The sequence below is a fragment of the Dermacentor variabilis genome, chromosome 3 (assembly GCF_050947875.1).
Source record: "Dermacentor variabilis isolate Ectoservices chromosome 3, ASM5094787v1, whole genome shotgun sequence".
Taxonomy (NCBI): domain Eukaryota; kingdom Metazoa; phylum Arthropoda; class Arachnida; order Ixodida; family Ixodidae; genus Dermacentor; species Dermacentor variabilis.
The window spans coordinates 209,054,118-209,072,824 of NC_134570.1; the positions used below are offsets into that span (position 1 = coordinate 209,054,118).

At 48.6% G+C, this 18,707-nt stretch overlaps 1 protein-coding gene across 1 annotated transcript in view; it reads right to left on the minus strand.

Annotated features, from left to right (window-relative positions):
• LOC142574411 (venom metalloproteinase antarease TserMP_A-like) overlaps positions 1-18,707 on the minus strand; it is a 220,333-nt gene that overhangs the window by 137,212 nt on the left and 64,414 nt on the right. The gene's annotated exons all lie outside the window — the stretch shown is intronic.

The window sequence follows — 18,707 nt, forward strand, 5'->3', positions numbered from 1 at the left end:
AAAGCGTACGTAGGTCAACATTATGGTCATAGGCCTTAAATACTGTCAAGCGTACTTTTTGATAGGTAAGCATCAAATGACCCATTCAGGGAAAAAGACAGCGTCTGTAGACGCGAAATGGCGCCTAAATTCCCGCTGGCTGCAACGCTACGTCACGTGACCGCTTCGATGGAGCAGATTGGGCGAAAGCGAACATTGGCTGCCGCCAGGTTTTGCATCAGGGGAGAGGGCATCGCCGCGACATTCACGTCACCCTCGCTCTCGGAAGCTTGCGTTATCCGCGCGTTCCTTGTCAGCGCAAGCTCTCGCCAGCCTTGTAACTTCGCCTCCATAATCGCTGTGAAGAAATAATGTATACAAAAACAAAAAATGAAAGGAAAAACGTTGGTGGCCGTGAGTTCTTAACCTACGCCGCAACGCTTAGAAGCCTAGTGTCTTACCTACTGGATTCGAGAGTTAGAGAGTTCTTCATTGTGCATAATAGTAAGGTTACAAAGGGGGAATATACATACATACAGAGAGAGGTCCCATAGTCAACAGAGTGTACAGGAGACCTCCCATTGCAAATGAGTAGGATATGTATACACAAAGCAGCTATATGCAAACACAGAAGACACCGTATTAGCTTAGTCACTAGCTAACGCTGTAAAATGTTTAATGACACAAAGCGATATTTAATATAATGATAACGATTAAGTTATTATGTTGAGTGCTAAAATTTAGGAAGGTTTAATTGGAATGAGTAAAAATGATAAAGTATCTTAGTATGACACGGTAATGAGTTCCAAAGCAGTGTGGCTGAAAAATTAGTAGTAAATTTACCATAATTAGTACTAGGTCTTCGTAGTAAATAGCTGTTGGTAGAAACGGAACGGGTAGACTAGGAAGTGGATACTGGCTGTTAGTAATTATAGGAAATGGGAGCTTTCCGTGAACAGATTTATGAACAAGTATTCCAAGTGAGTATTTATTCAGTTTCTGTAACGATAAAATACCGTTAGAGTTTAGCAAGGGAAATGCCTCCGATGTGTAGCTGCTACGTGTAATGATGCCAATTGCTTGAATTTGGGTATGCTGTCGTGGGAATAAATGAGTGGGATATTTCTTCCCCCATGGTGATATGCAATAATTAATATGTCTGTGAATAAAGGTGCAGTATAAGGACACGAGTGTCTTCACATTAAAGGAATTGCGAACTTTAAATAATATTCTAATCTCATATGCTGCCGTCTTTAAGGATAAAACATGCTCCTCAAATTTTAGGTGCTTATCTAATATGACTGCTGTTATCTGCTGTTATCGGGAAGCGTGCGCTGCTGTGCGTTGGCCGGCGTGGCCGGTTTCGTCAGTTTCGTGGTCCTCAATAGCTCTGTGCTTGTGCTCCGCGATACTTCATCCGTTTCGCGACTTGCAGCGCTCGTGCATCGTGCAGTGGAGCACGAATATCTCGAAAACAAGCCCTGCAAGGTTCTTCCGGGTGCCTAAAAACAACAGGTGAGCGCGCAGACCCAAGGACGTAAGAAGACGCATGTACACGAACACGGCCCTATGCATGCGTGTGCTCCATGAGTCTCCGGACGTCGTTGCGCCTTGATTGTGCTACACTTACCGCTTGCCGGTAAAGAAAGCTGACAAATAGATGTTCCTCCTCATTGTCACCTAGTCTATGACTTGTTTTTCTGTGCCAAGTCTCATTCTGCAACTTCAGTAACTCGGCCAGCTTTCCATTCCGCATTCATTGCTTTTTCTGTGTGTCACTGTTCTACAAACGTACTAACAGTTGAAAAATTACTGTTCGCGTTTATGTATTATCTGAGTACTTGACAATAGGAAAACTGCGCGAACAACCTTCATGTTTAGGCATGATACGCTTTCTTTTTTTCTGGAAAGCATGAACATTGCAAGTGTCCTATATGCATATTTTTTCAGTTCGTGTTTATTACACAAAGGAGTGCGCAATAGGTGAGACTTAGTGCTTTAAGTGACCTAATTTTACTGCTAAGCAATGCATTCGTATTGAAAGAAAAGCCGTGTTGTTGGCTTATTTCACCTGGTCTTTGATTGAAAAATACGCCTTTCTGCGAGTGTTTTCTATGTGCTGCTGCAAAAGATGACTACTTTCTGCTCCTCCTTGCCACCGTTACGCAAGTTGTGGCCAACACAAAATAAGGTGATAATGTGTATTTCCGGTTTTAATACAGCTTTATTTTTGTTCTGCCATATCCTTTTAATTTTGTTCAGTAGTAATCAACATGTCACACATTTGACATACTTTTGTGCAAGTTTATAAGTAATTTTTTTGGTATGGCTGTTAATAAAACAATCTTAGCACTTTATTCGATTTTTTAGGCTTTTTGCTTGTCACTGTTTTTGCCATTACGAGTGAATTTTCCCTTTCTTTAGCTGTCATGATTATGTCTAACACGTCGTCTAGTTTTGTGCGATATCTCAGTGAGTATATCAAAAGCTGTCAGTACGCATATCAGAAGTTCTTCTACACTTTGGTCTTTAGGGCAATATATAAAATATTTTATGTATTATAAAGGATATTTATTGAGGTTCGTAGCGACAGCCGGTTCTGGGATACACCGAGCACAGTCCCCTAGCTCGAGCCTCTGCTGCCCGCTTGCTGCTAACGATGCTGCTGACTCTGCGCTCACGTTCGTTATCCTCCTTACAATGGCCCCGCGGAAATAAACGAGCCATCCTGGCGACTTAGTTTTCTGGAAGGATGGTAGAATGTTGATGTGGCTTGAGGCGCTGAACGCGAACGACTTCGCGGTTACGACGTCGCATGTCAGACGGTGGCGTTAGCAGCTCAGCCAGGTGATTAGCGGGTGATGCTTTTTTGAGAACGCGGTATGGCCCGTCGTACTTCGGATGGAGTTTTGAAGCGAGCCCAGGCGTGCGGTGTAGCACTAACAACCAGAAGAGTAGCACCCGGGAGAAAAGTGAGAGTCGAGTTCTGGGCGTCGTGAACGGCTTTTTGACGGTTCTGGTCGTCCGAGGTGAATCGCCGGGCCAGCTGGCGACATTCTTCGGCGTGTCTGGCGGCTTTCGAGATCGGCAGGCATTCGGATGGGTCCGGCCGGTAGGGCAGAATGGTGTCGATTGTGTGCAAAGGATGACGGCTACAAAGAAGGTAAATGGGTGCGAATCCGGTGCCTGAGTCGCGGTGTTGTAGACTTAATGGAAAACGGAAAAACTAGATCCCAATTAGAGTAAACAGGTGAGACATACATGGCGAGCACGTCACCAAGAGTTCGATTAAAGCGTTACGTGGTACCGTTAGTCTGCGACTGATAAGCAGCACATTTACGATGAATAATAGCGCATTCAGCAAGCAGTTGTTCGATGACTTCAGATAAGAAGACGCGACCTCTGTCACTTAAAAGCTCACGTGGACCTCCATGACGAAGGAGAAAACGGTGAAGCATGAAATTGGCGACCTCCTGCGCTGTAGCATTTGATAGAGCAGCAGTGTCCGCATAACTTGTTAAGTGGTCTACTGCAACGATTATCCACCTGCTGCCGGTAGGAGTCAACGGAAGTGGCCCGCAGAGATCTATGCCCACGCGATCAAAAGGTCCGGATGGGCATTGCAAAGGCTGGAGTTCAATGGCGGAGTTGTGTGGTGGCGCTTTGTAGCGTTGGCACTCATGACAAGAGCGGACGAAGTTTCAAACGAAATTGTACATTCCCCGCCAGTAATAGCGGTGTCGAAGTCTTTTGTAGGTCGTGAAGGCTCCCGCGTGGCCACACTGAGGGTCGACGTGGAACGAGGAGGAGAGCTCTGCCCGCAAGATTCTTGGAATGACGAGTAACCAGGTGCGTCCCTCTGTGGCATACTTGCACAGATACAGTATCTGGTCTCGAATCGCAAAATAAGGAACTTCGCGCCGAAGCGTTCGTGACGATGGAACTTTCGACGTATCCGAGAGAAGGTCGAACAGAGGTGGAGTCCAGGGATCATTACGCTTTGCAGCAGCGATAGTGTGAAAGTCTAGAGAGGACAATGTGTACTTGTAGGAGGAGTCGTGACTGGCTTTCGGGGGAAACGGTGATCGGGATAGCGTGTCAGTGTCGGAGTGCTTTCGTCCGGAACGGTAAACCACGCGGACGTCATGTTCTTGAAGTCGCATTGCCCGGCTGGCAAGGCGGTCAGATGGGTCTTAGAGCGTCGACAGCCAATATAGTGCGTGGTGGTCGTTCACTACGTCAAAAGATCGGCCGTATAAACGGGGGCGAAACTTGCCAAGGGCCCACACAATGGCCAAACACTCCTTTTCTGTAACGCTGTAATTGGTCTCCGCCTTGGTTAACGTGAGACTAGCGCATGCGACGTCGTACTCGGTGTGGCCAGGTTGATGTTGTGCCAACACAGCTCCAAGGCCTACACCGTTTGCATTAGTATGGACTTCGATCGGCGCTTGAGGTTCAAAATGGAGAAGAATGGGTGGCGTCGTGAGAAGACAGTGCAAGGCTGTGAAGGCGGCGTCACACTCTGGAGACCATGATGAGAGATCTCTATCGCCACCAAGCAGCTACGTGAGAGGCGATATAATAGACGCAAAGTTTCGAATGAATCACCGGAAGTAAGAGCAGATGCCGATGAACCTGCGTAGCTCTTTCACAGTGGGAACGCAGTAACAGCACGTAGCTTCTCGGGATCCTGTCTAATGCCCTCCTTTGACACGACATGGCCTAAAATTGTGAGCTCACGAACAACAAATCGACACTTGTTCAGGTTAAGTTACAACCTGGCGTTGGCCCAGCAAGTGAGCACCTGCTGTAAGTGGAGCAGGTGCGTTGTTAAATCAGGGGCGAACACCACAATGTCGTCAAGATAGCAAAGCCAGATTTCTATTTGAGGCCACGCAGAACATTATCCATCATTCTTTCGAACGTATCAGGTGCGTTGCAAAGTCCATACAATCCGTTTGGTGTAACAAAGGCAGTTTTGGGGCGATCGGTCTCTGCCATCGGAACCTGCCAGTAGTAGCCTGACCGCCAATCCAGCGAAAAAAACAACTCGGCTCCCTGCAGACAGTCCAGATCATCATCGATGCGTGGTAAAGGGTAGACGTCCTTCAGCGTGATCTTGTTCAACCATCGAAAATCAACACAGAAGCGGATGCAACCGTCTTTCTTTGTGACGAGGACCACGGGAGAGGCCTATGGGCGCTGTGAAGGTGTAATTACGCCTCGACAGAGCATGTCATCGACCGGGTCTGCAATGACGCGAGGCTCCGTAGCGGACATGCGATATAGTTTTTGTCGCAGCGGTGAATGAGAGCCAGTGTCGGTGTAATGCTTGACTGTTGATGCACGGCCAAGAGATGTTTGCGCAATGTCGAAATAACGGCGGAAGTGCTGAAGGATTGCGAGAAGTTAAGATCCCTGCGAATGCGTGAGATCTTCGACGATGAATGGGCTGAACACACCAGTTCATGCTGAGTCGGGAACAGAGAAGCCACTCAGTTCATGGACGGCAGTAAAAGGCACTCCGTCGAAGATTGAGAGAATTTGGGTTGAATCGACCGACTCGACGTAACCAAGGCATTCGCGCTGGAACAGTGATAGCGGCTATGAAAGGTGATTGTAAATGGGCATCGTGCTGACACCGGCGGCAACGTCAAGAGCTTCAAAGGGCAAAGGAAGCGCTTTTCAGGTATTAAAGTGATGAGAGAGCATGAAGAAGACCGTCCCGTCGGATATAGTACTACAGAACACTGGTTGAAATGCTGAAAAACACGGGGGAATACAGATGTCTTCTTTCACGACAATTTTAGCGGCAGGATGAGCATCCACCGAGGCGAGGTCACCAAGTTGGAAAAGTTCATTCTCAGCCCGAGTGCAATTGATGATGGCATTGTGGCGGGAAAGAAAAACCCATCCTAGAATAGAATAACGGCGTGGGAGCACGATGAAAGAAGTATGAACTTAATTGTGCATAAAACGTCCAGTATGGTCAAACGGGCCGTACAAGCAGCGGTAGGGCGAATGGGTTCAGCACTCGCCGTTCGAAGCCACAATCCAGACAGCGACGTCATCACTTTACGAAGCGAGCGGTAAAACCTGGCATCCATAACTGAAATAGCGGTACCGGTATCGACGAGGGCGACTGTAGCGACATCTTCGATAAACACACCAATGGCATTGGAAGGTGAAGGAGGAGGACTTCGGCATGCCGGCAATAGCGCAATTATTTCCTCGGGAACTGCGTCGTCTAGTTTCCCTCTTCGTTATAGACCGGTCGTGGACGCATAGGGAAAAGCGACCGACAACGTGCGGAGGGTGACCGGAGGCGTTCGAAGCGAGGTCGGCGATCAGTCTGGCAGCGATCTGGTGATGGGTCGAAGGGTCCGTAAGGCACATTTAGATCAGGCGGCACATAGGGCGCTCGTCAATCGCCATCGAACGCCTGCGATGGGCGGCGGCAGAACCTTGCGACATGACCGGGATACCTACATGCAAAGCATATATGGCGATTGTCCGGCGTACACCACGGGTTATCGACTGCAGTGGTGGTCCAGGGGATTGGAGGGGGAGGGCGGTGCACAGGCTGCTGGAAGCGACGCACGGGCACACTGCAAGGGGCCATTGCTGCAACCGTAGTATAAGTAACCGGTGTAGCTACGGCATCCTGCTGGTGAACAGCCGGCAACGCTTCGCGACCTCTTCATGGATCACGTTATGGAGATGAGACGGCAAAGTGCTGGAAGACTCCTGAGTGACGGACACCAGAGATAGCTGTCGTGCGACTTCTTCGCTGACGAAATCCTTGATTTGGGTTATCAGGGAGGCTTGTTCGAGGCGGTGGTCAGGCTGAAGAGTGACGCCGCATTTGGTGTGGGATGTCGCCTTGTCAGAGCTCGCTGCTTACGCAATTCCTCATAGTTGTGGCACAAGCTGATGACGTCGCCAACAGTGCGCGGGTCCTTGGCCAGAAGCATCTGGAATGCGTCATCATCGATTCCATTCATGACGTGCTTGATATTTTCCGCTTCGATCATGGCAGCGTTCACGCGCTTTCACAAATCGAGAAGGTCTTCTATGTAGATGGTAAATGTCTCATCCGTGTCCTGTGCGCGTGTACACAAACGCTGCTCAGCTCGGAGTTTAATGACGGCGGGTCGGTCAAATACTCCTGTAATCGACTTCTTGAACGCCGACCGCGTTCGGATATCCCGCTCATGGTTTCTGAACCATAGACTGGCCACGCCCCCGAGGTTGATTGATGCGTAAGCCAGCTTGTCCGAGTCATTCCATTTGTTGCGAAGGCTCACCCGTTCGTAGGACGACAGCCACTCGTCAACGTCATTGTTGTCCGTTCCGCTGAAGATGGGACGCTCCCGCTGGCGAACGGTGCTAGCGCAAGGGACGAGTGGCGATGGAAGAGTCTGCTGCCCGGCGTCCGGCAGGGCATAGGGTAGACTCCGAGAACGGAGTTGCAGGATGGTAGAGTGGAACGTTACTCCGCAGCTCCAACACATTTAAAAGAGATTTATTGGGGTTCGTGGCGACAGCGGTTGTGGGATGCACCGAGCACAGTTCCCTAGCTCGAGCCTCTGCTTCGCGCTTGATGCTGCAAATGCTGCTGACTCTGCGCTCACTTTCGTTATCTTCCTTACAATAGGTGTGCATGAAATACACTTTGCGTTTTCTTGAGCTTTTTTTTCACTGTCTGGGCACATTTGTGTTTTTTAGTAGTCATATACATGTCATGCATTTTTCATATTTGTTCATTTGCCGAGCATGTATCATACTAAATTATGCGAAAATATATGTCTTCGGAAACGGTAGTCAATAAAACGAGGTCGAAGAGCTGTTGTATTCGAAGTGGAATTTCTATATGTTCTGTTATATGCTGGCATACTCAAACTATGAACAAGACTACGTGCATGCTAAGGCATAGAGAACCCACGGCGCACCACGAGCTATGCCTGGGGTAGTGCACCCACGCGATAAAAAAACAAAAGAAAAACATACGCGCCGCGGACAGGCAAAAAGAAAGCATAAGTGAAGGTGCGCGGGGCATGGGGAAGGGTGGAGATGGAGCGGGGCGAGTCGTCATAATAAAAACAAAAAGGAAGAACCAAGAGCGCTAAGGTGAGGAGGCACCGCACGGCTGCTCTTCCTGTTGCGGTGACAACGTAAACTATCGTGTGCGCCGCCATTTAGCCAAAGTATCGCCCACCTGCTAGGGCCGTAACTGAAGGGGACCTTGGCGCTAGCGTCGAAAGAGCTTCTGCTTAAAAGCAGCCAATGACAGCCATGCGGAGATTCACCCCTGTGGTGCCGGTACCTTCGTATACGCTATGGTTTCGACGTTGAAGCGAGGGATGCCGCGGCGGCTGAGATTCCTCACTCCAGCATTTTGACTGCGGGTTTCCGCGCTCATCGAGCGAGATGTGTTCTTGCTTACCTTTGCGCGCGTGACACCGTGCTTGGTAATTTAGGTCAAACACGTTGGAGAGCTATTTGGTTTGAATCCACGATATGGTGCGTAAGCGCTACTGAACGAGGACGTCAAAAAAAAAAAAAAGAGACACACAGAGACAGCCTTGTTGCCGTGTATCTGTTTCTTTCTACGTCCTAATTCAGTCACGCTTACGCATTATATCGTTGTTAGTTTAGCTAGTAAGCGAATGTTTAGAAGTTTATCCGACCGATAAAGTTACCATCCTTACTTGGTATAGCTATCTACTAATTTGCTATCGTAATCGGTGCTTCGGCTTTCTTTCGAAACTACGACTTCTTTTTACATATCAGTCTTTTCATTCATTCATTCATTCATTCATTCATTCATTCATTCATTCATTCATTCATTCATTCATTCATTCATTCATTTTATTTGTTTCATCGCAACATGACGTACACATAGTGAAAGGGACCAAGAATTAAACCCGTTCCGGCAATGCTTAAAAAAATGTTAATAGCAACATGTAACAATAATAGTAACACGACATTTTTACGAATGACAAATTGCACAGTTAATTGAACTGAAATAACGCATTCAATACAGAGGCTCTTATGATAAAGCAGCCGCAGAGTGTCTCTACAGGTTGTTTTGTTTATGAAATATATATGTGCGGTGTATTAGGAACACGCGCATGTGAGTTACGAATACAACGCCTTCCGTTTACGGAAGTTTAGGTCTAGAACATCTATTTCTACTTTGATGTGTACATTGAGCCGTGGAGGCAGGTTATTCCTTAGCATCTGAAATCCGTAATTAGCGCGACATATTGCAAATTTTCATGCGTTAGCTTTTCTTGTGTTATGGACCGAGTTGCCTAGTAATTCTAGGTTAGACATGCCTAAAGACAGCATAAGATTTTCCGTAATGCTGAACTTATATTCGCGCAGGAGGTTATATTGGTGGTATTACTGGAATGACCTTTAGGTTTTTTAATATTTGTACAGTGAAATGAAGCCTTGGCAGATCACTAATGATTCGTAAAACCTTCTTTTTTCAGCGAATCTGTATATAGCTAGCCGATTCGTCTGTCCGTCCGTCTGTTGCCTGTACGTCCAAAACGCCTCCGGCGCCACCACATGCGTGTGCGGTAAAAGAGAGGCGTGCGATTCTCTGATCCAGTAGTGGCGTCGTTCCTCTCCGTAGCGCAGTAGTTTCCCTCCGGCTCCGAAATGGGCAGGCCATGAGCCAAACTTACTCCTGAGGAGCAGGCAGCTTTTGATCAGCAAATTCGCAAGCAGAACTCGGGACGAGCGCGTCAGGCCGTGCCGATGCAGTAGCCCGGGCACAAGAACACGCTCGAGCGTGCAGGCGAGCGCAAGCAGGAACTGCGTGCTGAGGATCGGGCGACCTAGGAAGCCGTCGTTTAATGAACCGTCGGGATTAATCCAGCGATAAACACTGAGGCCTCACATTTCTGCTTCGCTTGTTAACCATATGCACGGAGTGCTTGCGTGGCGTTATTTTTCAAGGAGTACTTCTCACGCGGAAATGATAAGCCAGCCGAAATACCTAGCTTCTTGTAGTCGCCTTATTTGGGATCAGAAACTAGTCAGGTTGGGGCTTACACGATTTTCTTACTGTGCCTGTAGAAAGGTAAACAAACTACGTCCTTTAATCAACATCGAATGAACCTTTCTAGGGTACTTCATGCAAAATGTTCATATTTTATTCCTACATCTCCATCGTTCTTTAACTTCTAGTGGGCAAGTTTGTTTAACGTACTAGTCCAGGTCTAAAAAAGAACAATCCTGACCTAGGAAAGCGCTCGTTCCAAGACATGTATTACGTCTACCTGTCTACAGACCACGCAATGAAGAACGTAACATTAGCAGAACACACACACACACAAAAACGCGGGAAATATAGAAAGACACAAACTGCACTGACTACTGGCGCTGACTCATGTTTGATTTTGTTGTTAACCATGAAATTCTCCGAATGAAGAAATTTCGCGTATTTTACAAAACACAATTTGGAAAGTCAATACTGCGATATCTCACGTAACTTCAGGTGACCCACATGTTTACGTGTTTGGCTCAGTCCTTTTGGTGACTGATTGCGGTGATTAGGTTTTTCGTCTAAAAGGGACAGAGCCACGGAAAATTATCACAAAGAAAACGTTACATTTCAGTGGTAGCGGTGACCACTTCGCCCAGGCAAGACCAGCACTGCGACGGGGACCACGCGACAGACTACGATCGATAACGCGGCGGAGATTGCGTTGCCCATTGTCTTGGTAGCCCCGTAGATCCCATAAAGACCTCACCGTCTTCAACCTTCAACGCACTCCACGTCTCCACGTGGAGTGAACGCCGCGGTCATCTCCACGACTGCTGGCTTCACTGTTCGATACCGCAGGGCCGGCCATTCAGCACTACAAGCCATTGCTCGCCGCGCCGCTGCGTGTCCACCGGTAAATGACTCCCTTCGTGCCTTTGCATCACAAATCCGCCGCTGACAGGTCAGCCTTCAGCCACGATATTGAAGTTCGCTTGGCAACCCACCTCATCTCTTTTAACAGAGATTTCGCTAAGCGAATAGTTCAGCAGATGACATCACCGCCGCGGATTGTGCCGCCCGCTTCTATGCCATTGAATTGCAGGATACCGATTCCTAGCGACTGTACACCTACCCGGATGTTTCTTCATCAACTCAACGTCCCTTTCTTGTTGTACAGCTCGAACCTAACTACCTTGGACGGCAGCATCTCGTGGGGAGCATTTCGCGTAAAGTTCAATCTGTTGCAAATTTTAACGCCGGGACCTCGAGAAAAAAAGACAAGGGCTTGTTCAAGAACTTCTTTCGACGCTGGCGCAGTTCTTCAAAATATTTCATAATTTACTCATTTCAGCTGCGACGTTCTTGTTTGCGCGCTTGAGGCTTATTGCGGCGACGGTCATCTCCATCAACTGTTCTTCACTTAGTTGAAACATGCAAAACAAGGTGGGCATCGCCTTCGAAAGCTCGCGGCCTATGTTGAAATACTTTGGCGAAAGCCACATGCAGCATGTCCTTGTGCTACCAAGGGCTTGATTGCTCCGACTATCTTTGTGGATGCCGTCAGTTACAGCGACATCCAACGTTTTGTCCTCCAAGCCCAACCTCACACCGGGACGTCCCAGTGACACTTCCTCCCGCTCTTGAGACAAACAATCGAGCGCGTGACAACGCCTCGCCGCGCAAGCACACCTACAATGCCTGAACCAGCGTCGGTTTTCACAAACTCAGATCCGTTACAGTTCCGTTGTTTCGCTTCCCCAACGTTTCGATGTTCCCAATGCAGGGAACGGGACACTATTCTCACAACTGCAGTTGCTTTTTTGGCTCGTTGGGAAACTACGTCGTGCCGCTGAGGGCAGGACGCCGTATAATGTCTGAAGACCATCCCCTTTCTCTGGGCTGGTTTATGGATATGCCAAAAATGTCGGTGCCGCTTGGAGATTTGCCGCAAAATATTGCATCTATTGTTTATGAGGGTGATGCGTTCACCTTCCTCGCACAGTTTCTTTTTCGAGAAACCTTTGCCGGAGCCTACAATAGTCCGATAACTGTTACTCCGCGTCGCTTATGGGACCGTACTGTTGAGCTTCGGTAAAGCCTGGTTGAAGGCGTCCACACTCGGAAAGACGGCCAGACTTCTGTTTCTTCTTGTGTGCAATCGCTGTGTACCAGCGATGTTACGCTGTGGTTGCTGCTCGACGTCTGACGGTCGCCTAGATTTTGGCGACACGGGCTGCACCGTTTAGCATTCCATATCCACCTTGGCACCGTGCCCCAGTCGCACATGATTCTCCCCGTTGCTCATCGTACCTGTTCTAAGTGCCTGAAATTATCAAAACAATGGCGAACAAGAACTATGACGCACTGGCTAACGATCTCCAGGCGTCGTTTAGGTGTGGGCTAAATTTTCTCTCATACGATAACTTTTTCAAAACCAGTGCGTTTGAGTCGACCTTGCTGACCACTTCTGCCACAAACTCTACCGCTGGAAGACATGAAAGTGCGCCAATTTCACTCTTTTCGCGTGCCGTGGTCACAACGTCCTGCATTATGATTCATATATTATCTGCTACCTGGGTACCTTTCAGTGCAACGACGAGGCACCTTTCGATTCAGACATCCTCGCGCAAAATGAGATTTGCTCCTCACCTGCAGGGCAGTTTTCCATGCCGCGTGCTCTGATACATTCTTATGGGAATGCCTTCGCTGTACTGATTTTCCGTCTTTATGACAGCAATATCAGCCTACTTTCGGGCACAATTCTGGGAACCGCTACAGTTCTGGACGCACTGTCGATTCTCGTAGTGGTACAAACTGCAGTGATCGGCACCCAATGCTCCTTCACTAAACTGGTATGACCTAAACCTTGCGTTCAAATGAACGCCTTCTCTGGAAACAGAATTTCAAGTTCCGCTTCAAAAATATCGCCATTGTGCGACCATATCGCACAGGGAACTCGGTCACGCCGCCGTTCTACGTCATAAAATCATGGCTTTCACTTCCTCATTAGCCATATTCCGCGCTGCGTTTCTGCCTGACATCGTACTTAAATTACTGGCTAACTGAATTACATGCTCTAGCATGAAGTCATGTCCCGCTCATTCATTGTGTGTTTGCCTCCAATGGTCAGCGGGATGAATGACTTCACGACACGTATCTTTGTCGACTTTCGACATCTCAACAGTGTGACGAAACATGATGTATACCCGCTGCCTCGTGTAGATGATTTGCTTGAACGGCTTCATGCTGCCAGCCTTTTCATTCCAATTGGATGGCCTTTCTGAACACTGACAAGTAGAACGAGACCCCGATGACGAAGCAAATACTAGTTTGAAAAGTGAGCGGCCTGTACTAATTTATTCGTCAGCCTTTTAGCCTCTGAAATGCTTCTGCTAGTTTCAGAGATCCATGTACCGGGCACCTTGAAGTTTAAGATCGTATATGGCTTTGGTATATTGTTCAGATATTTATTTATTTATTTATTTACAAATACTGCTACCTCATTTAGAGACATAGCAGAGGTGGGTTACATAACTTATGAGCACAAAATGTCAACCAACATGGTTAGGCAGTTCTTTCTGAAATTGAATTAGTCGGCAATGAACGCAGAGAACACCATCTAAGTTATTCCATAAATCAACAGTGTGTGGAAAAAAAGAAAACTTATAGCAATCTATTTTTGGAACGAAGGGATCTATGTTTAATGGGTGAGTACGTCGGGTTACTCGCGCAGTAAGTGTGGTTAGCGAGATAGGCGCTTCAATGTTAGTCGATCCGTGTACGATTTTGTGCAGCAGGATTAGACGGTCACACGTGCGATGAAACGACAATGGGTCCAGTGATAAAGCGTGTGCGTGGGATGACGGTGAAAACATGCGGTCGTAACGGCCACAGATAAATCTAACAGCTTTTTTCTGAATGGTTTCTAATTTGGAAATATCCTTTATGCGATAAGGCGACCACACTACAGATTAGTGTCAATTATCTTAGGTTTACTGAAGATGTCAGACGATTATAGATTATCTTCCGTCATCCACAAGAAACTCTCCTTCGCATGAAACCTTCGAGTTGCTTATTCGGTTTTTCTTAGATTGCTTACTCGGGGCACGCCTTCAGTGCAGTCGTGAAAGTCCTGATCGTATAAACCTCCCAGACACTGCCAGCATTATTTCTTCCACAACAGCCAAACAACCTCAACCTAAGGATTCCCTAGGAATTGCGTCATAATCCCTCCGCCTTGTTCCCGACTTTTATTTATTTATTTAATTTATTTCGCACATACTGCTAGCCTCCATTTGGAGGCTGTTGCAGGACATGGGAAAATACATTGCATCAAAATAAGGATGACAAACTTATCCGCTTGTTAGTATTGTAGTTTACAAGACGACGTAGTTGAGCAGTACAATAAAAGGGTGTGACCTTCCTGAGTCAGCCCTTAAAGGTTAATGAACTGAAGTACAGAAGCACAAGATAAACAACAAAAAAGTACGTCAAAATCAGTTAGAGACAAAATGCCTGTAAGCCAGTAAGCCAGTAAGCTGTCCAACCTCAAAAAGTTGACGCAGAAGTGCAGATTGAAGTGGCATTGAAAAAAAGTCTGCCTTTAGCAATGGCTGATCCTCGCAGAGCGCGCGCACAGCCACGAACTTTCTCCTCCTCGCCTCAAGGGGCCAGTGTCAGCACGTGCCAACTGATTTCGCGTCATTTCTCCTCTCTCAAAAGCTGCCGACCCGGTCGCTTCAGCGGCAGCGGGCAAGCACAATGAGCAAAAGTGCCAACGTGAAAGACACACACACAAAAGAAAAAGAAATATGCATTAATGTACACAATGCTGAAGCGGTTTGTGAGGGTTGCTTATCCCTCGCGTGCGTATTATGGTTTCATCAGTACTATGTGCGCGACTTCAGCACAAGGACGGCGTTGGTTAGAACCAGGATCAGAGCTTTGAGGCATCACCCCGTAGTTCACATCACTGAGGCGGCGCACAACTTCATAGGGGCCGAAATAGCGGCGCAGAATTTTTTCGACAGCCAACGGTGTCGGAGAGGTGTCCACACTCACACGCGGTCGCCTAGCGAGTACTTGGCGTTCCGTTGGGTCCGGTTATAACGGCAAGCGTCGGTATTCTGCTAGGCGCGGATGCGATTCCGACAAGCTGGCGAGCTTGCTCGGCTTTCTCAGTGACCTCTTCAGTGGTGACATTCCTTGCGGCTCCGTGATCTATGGGGAGCATGGTGCTAAGAGGGTTGGAACGCCATGTCCGTAAACGCGCTCGAATGGTGTAAACTCGGTGGTATCCTGCACAGCGGTGTTGTAAGCAAACGTCACGTATGGCAAAATTTCATCCTATGTTTTTGTTCCACATCAATGTACATAGAGGGCATGTCAGCCAATGTTCTATTTGGGCGCTATGTTAAGCGATTAGCTTGGGGATGATGGGCTGTGGTGTGTTGGTAGTCAGTGTGCGTCAGTGGGCCGACTTGTTGCAAGAACTCCGCTGTAAACGCTGAACCACGGTCAGTAATCAGTTCAGCGGGTGCACCGTGACGAAGCACGATGTTCTAGACGAAGAAGCTGGCAACTTGAGCACCAGTTCCCCGCGGCACAGCTTTCGTCTCCGCATAGCGAGTTAAATAGTGATTTGCCAGGATTATCCACTTGTTTAGCAAGGATGACGTGGGGAACGGACCAACAAGGTCCATTTCCACTTGCGGGAAGCGCACCGGAGGCGGATCCAAAGGCTGAAGGAGGCTGGCAGGCTTGACGCGTGGGATTTTACGCCTCTGACTGTCACGGCATGTTCTCACATAGCGCTGAACCGACGAAAATAGGTGTGGCCATTAACATTTCTGCCGTATGCGCTCTAATGTCCTCGCGAAGCCTAAGTGGCCGGCACAGAGATCGTCTTGCCAGGCCTGTAAAACTTCCTCGCGCAGCACCGTCAGAAGAACGAGAAGGAACGTTTCCTTGCTGTTCTCATAAATTTTCTTCTACAGGACATCGTTACGCAGTCAGTACGACGTCAATCCTCTTGAAAGTGGGCATGGGACAACGTCAGCTCCCTCGAGATATTGGATGACTGGAAGCAGCTCAGAGTATGCACGTTGATAGTCAGCCAAACGCACCACGTCGACCACACCTAGAAACGGCAAATCGAGCTCCAAGTCGGATGATGTCAAGGGAATAGGAGAACGTGACAAACAGTGAGCGTCGCAATGCTTATGGCCGGATCTGTAGGCAAGAGTTATGTCGTGTTCGTGGAGGCGGAGGCTCCAACCTGACGGGTCTTGTAGATTAGCAAGCCAGCAGAGCGCGTGGTCATCACTGACGACTCGAAATGGCCGGCCGTATAGGTAGGGTGGAAATTTTCTGATGGCCCACACGACTGCTAAACGTTCTTTCTTAGTGCTTGAATAATTAGCCTCCGCTTTTGTGAGACTACGGCTCACGTACGCAATTAGACGTTCTGCACCTTCTTGCCAATGAACCAGAATGGCTCCGAGTCTTACGTTGCTTGCATCTGTGTGAATTTCAATTGCCGCGGTGTCATCAAAATACGCCCCTGACTGGAGCGCATTGAAGGCGTTTGTGCAATTCGGTGAATGCCTGCTCTTGGTCTTCTGTCCACGCAGAGGGCACATCTTGTCGCGTCAGCGTCGTGAGAGGTTCATCAATTCTTGAGAATCCTTCAACGAAACGAGGCTAGTAAGCGCAGAGGCCCGGAAACCTCTGAACAGCCTTCTCGTCTTTAGGATGAGGAAACTTGGCAACGGCAGCGAGCTTTTCTGGGTCTGGGCGTACACCTTAAGAGCTGATCACGTGGCCTAGAAACTTGAGTTTCCGGAAGCCAAAGTAACATTTTTCAGGCTTGATGGTCAGGTTTGCCTTGCGTATTGCGGTAAGGACGATTCGTAGCCGGGCGAGACGTTCGTCGAACGTGCTGGAAAACACAACAACGTCGTCTAGGCACACTAGGCACGTCTGCCACTTTAGTCCAACATGTACAGTGTCCATCATTCGTCGAAACGTAGTAGGAGCGGAACAGAGACCGAAAGGCAGGACTTTGAATTTGTATCGCCAGTCGGGAATCACGAAGGCGCTTTTTTTCACGGTCACGCTCGTCCACTTCGATTTGCCAGTACTCTGACTTCAGGTCTAACGAAGTGAAGAGCTGAGCATTACGCAGATGGTCCAAAGCGTCATCGGTCCATGGCAGGAGATGAACGTCGCGTTTGGTGACTCAGGTAAGCCATCTGTAGTCAACGCAGAAGCGGAGTGTGTTGTCTTTCTTTTTTTTGCTAGCACGACAGGCAATGCCCATGGACTTGTCGGAGGTTAGATGACGTCATCATTTAGCATTCCTTGAACTTGACGCTTAATCGCCTCCCGCTCTATAGGTGACACGCGGCACGGATGCTGACGAACCGGCCGCACCGACTCCTCAGTAACTACTCGGTGCTGCTTAACGGAAGATCGCTGGACTTTAGGGTCCGTGGAAGAACGGCGAGAGATTTCTGTCACTAGGTCCGACAGCTGGCCCATCTGTACATATGCTAAGTTATGTGGACGCGGGTACTCAGCCTGGCGGGAATTGTATCCGGTGAAGTCACTTGTAACGTGCCGACGTCAGAGAAGTCAGCAACGTCGTTTAGGAACGCTGCAGCTGTACCTTGAGGGAACTGCTGATACTTATTGCTGAAGTTGTCCAACAAAACTTGCGAGCACTTATTCTGCAATCGAGCAAGACCCCAGGCGATGCCGATGTGTCTTCCGAGCAGCAGTGAGATATTTAACTCGGCAATACCCTCGTTGCCGTCGAATGCGTCGCAGGTTACGAGGGTCAATGCCCTGCTCCTTGGCGTCACCGTGATGTCCTCATCAACAATCCTCAGGGCGTTGGCATAGAGCTGCTCCCTACTAAGGCCTGCGTCCTTGAAAACGTTGCCCGCGACTTTTGTAAGTTAATCACGGCTCCATTAGCCTGCACAAACTCCTTTACCAGAATTAGGTCCCTCGAACAAGTTGGGAGGATAGCGAAATCTCCGAGGTACGTAAACCGCTGAATCCTCACTCACGCGGTGCATTTTCCTACGGGGGTTAGCAGATGGCCACCTGCACTGCGAATCTGCGATCCAGTCCACTCGGTAGAAACTTTCTTCAGCTTGCAGGCAAGGCCTATGCTAATAACTGAGGTGTTCGCTCCTGTGTCGACTAACGCCGTTATTTCTTTGTCGCCTATGGGGACGGGAATGTTCGCTGTTACTACCTCTGGTACAGTGTTTGACAGCGTCTGTACGTCTGCGTCGTTCTGTTTACGTCATTGTCGTCGTAGTGGAGGATCTTACGTACAGTCGACGCCAGCGGCCTCACCTCCGGAAGTCGCTGAACTCAGTTTTCCCGACCCGCCGGGCTAGACGAGCGGCGTCTGGGAGCGCCACGAGAGAAGGCTGGGCTTGGTCATGCTGACCTGGAACGAGCAGGAAACGACGAACGGGGCTCGTGCCATTTTTGATCCGCATTACGACGATTCACGACGAAACTATTTCTGGCGGCTGCTCACCAGGTCGTGGACAAGGTGCATTCGGTGAAAATTCACGGAGCCTTTCATAACGATAAGGTGTTCCCGGCTTCGCCACAATGAAAACAAAGGGGCTTGTGGTCTGTGGTACGCCAGACATTGCTCTTCCTGGTTCTTTCTTCGGTGATGTGCGGTGGGCTGCGG